This window comes from Phyllobates terribilis, unplaced genomic scaffold (assembly GCF_046119375.1).
Source record: "Phyllobates terribilis strain yellow unplaced genomic scaffold, ASM4611937v1 Scaffold_11__3_contigs__length_659146591, whole genome shotgun sequence".
NCBI lineage: Eukaryota > Metazoa > Chordata > Amphibia > Anura > Dendrobatidae > Phyllobates > Phyllobates terribilis.
Genome location: NW_027362771.1, coordinates 574112341 through 574114760, shown reverse-complemented (window position 1 = coordinate 574114760; position 2420 = coordinate 574112341).

The following is a 2420-nucleotide window of genomic DNA, read 5'->3' as shown; positions in this document are numbered from 1 at the left end:
CCTGGCGTACCCTGATTACAGCCAGCCCTTTATCCTCCACACGGACACAAGCAACATCGGGCTAGGAGCCGTACTGTCCCAGATCCAGCAGGGGAGAGAACGGGTAATTGCTTACGCCAGCTGAAAACTGCGACCCACGGAAAGAAATCCTGAGAATTACAGCTCGTTCAAGCTAGAGTTCCTGGCAGTGGTGTGGGCGGTAACCGAACGTTTTAAGCATTACCTTGCCTCTTCCAAGTTCACCGTGTACACGGACAACAACCCGTTGACACACCAGGACACTGCAAGACTGGGTGACCTGGAGCAGAGATGGATGGCCCGCCTGTCCAATTATGAGTTCACGATCAAATACCGGGCAGGACGCTCCAATACCAATGCGGACGCCCTGTCCAGGATGCCAAACCTACCGGACGGAGGGGAAGATCCAGAAGAACTGGAAGAGGTCGAACTCCCTGCGTTCCACCGTCATGGGATTACCCAGTATTCCCACCGTGTGAGGGGCCAGCGATCCGCTACGTTCAACCCTTTACCCCACTACAACTGGGCGGAGACACAAGACAGTGACCCCGCAGTCCATCTGGTGAAGGAGATGCTGACCCAGGCTGATGCCCGCCTGGATCCAGACGCTCCGGAAGAGACCAAGCAACTGTGGACGGAGAAAAGCAGACTGTTTCTCTACAAGGAGAAGTTGTGCCGCAGAATGGTCAATTCCCGGACACATGAACTGATCTGGCAGGTTGTGGTACCGAGGCGGGACGCAGCTATGGTGCTGGAGACCTACCACAATGGGGCAGGGCACTACGGATGGAAGAAGCTGGAGTTCCTGCTGCGTGAACAGTTCTACTGGATAGGCATGAGAGGAGCCATTGAGAGATGGTGTAGAGACTGTGGCCCATGCAATCTAAGAAAGAGGGACCGTGCCAGCCAGAGGACTCCCCTGCAGCCCATCCTCACCAGGCAGCCGCTGGAACTGGTCGCTCTGGACCATGTTAAACTGGCTCCAAGCAGAAGCGGGTATGTCTACGCCCTAACCATCGTGGATCACTACTCCCGGTTCCTGGTGGTGGTCCCCGTCAAAGACTTATCAGCACAAACAGCAGCTAGAGCCTTCCAACTGCACTTCTGCCACCCACACGGGTACCCGGACCAAGTGCTGATGGACCAAGGACCAGCCTTCGAAGCGGAGGTCTTCCAGGAGTTTTTCAACCTGTATGGCTGCAAGAAGATAAGAACAACGCCCTATCGCCCCCAAACCAATGGACTCTGCGAGAAGATGAACCAGGTGGTGATGGATCTGCTAAAAACATTGCCCCTGGAAGAACGCAGTCTGTGGCCTGAGAAACTGCCCGATCTGGTGGACCTGTATAACCACATCCCGGTAGGTTCCACCAACTGTACCCCGGCTTACCTAATGCGAGCAAGACCTGGTAAGCTGCCTGTTGACCTGGATATGGGAGTCCTGACACTAGAGGACACCTCACCAGAGGCAGACTGGGATACAGAACGGCAGCAGCAGTACCGGAAAGTACAGGAGAGCGTTGAGCGAAGTCTCTGTCAATCAAGAGAAAGGCAGGAGAGGACTTATAACCAACATGCTCCCACTGTTCCCCTGGTACCTGGAGAGCAGGTCTTGAAAAGGAAAAGGCGGCTCCATAAGTTGGACGACCAGTGGGAAAAGGACCCGTACACCGTACTGCCCTCAAGCCACAATAATCCAAAGGTGTACGTCATCAGCAAGGATGGAGGAGAGCCCACAGTTACTGTCTCCAGAGACCACCTGAAAAAGTGCCCCGAGAAGTTGCAAAGCACGGATGAAGATCAGGAAGACCCTCAACCCGTAGAGGAAAAGGAGGAAATGATCAGCACCGTAGTAGGAGACTTTCCCCGGTCCTGGACACAAGTCAACAACGCTATCGTGGTGCCCGTCCTCACATTTCTCCAGCCAGCCCCTTAAGTGCCTACAGAAGACCAGGTAGAGCTGGAAGAGCAGCCGGCCCAGGAGGCAGAAGAGTCCACACCAGCAGCGCCGGAGGATCAACCCTCTGCTAGTAGTGAGCCTGCCGTGCCCCTAGTGAGCCAAAGAGTACGCAGACAGCTGCCCAGCTTACCCATAACACCTCCTACACCCTGTAGTGCAGGACCAGTTAGTGAGCTCCGTAGGTCCACTAGAGTCACTAGAGGTCAGATGCCCGCTCGCTGGAGAATATAAAGTAATGCACTGTAAATTTACCTGTTTCTTGAAAATGTTTACGGTTTGTGTTGTTGCCTGTTATTAATTATGTTTCTCAGTTACCCTGCAGATTTCTATGGACTAACAGGTTATGGACTCTGGATAACCGGAACAATTCTTGTAGATAGTTGCACATTGTGCCTCTTGCGAAGACGGCCGCGGAAGAGAAAACCTGTATGGCGTGGCCTCC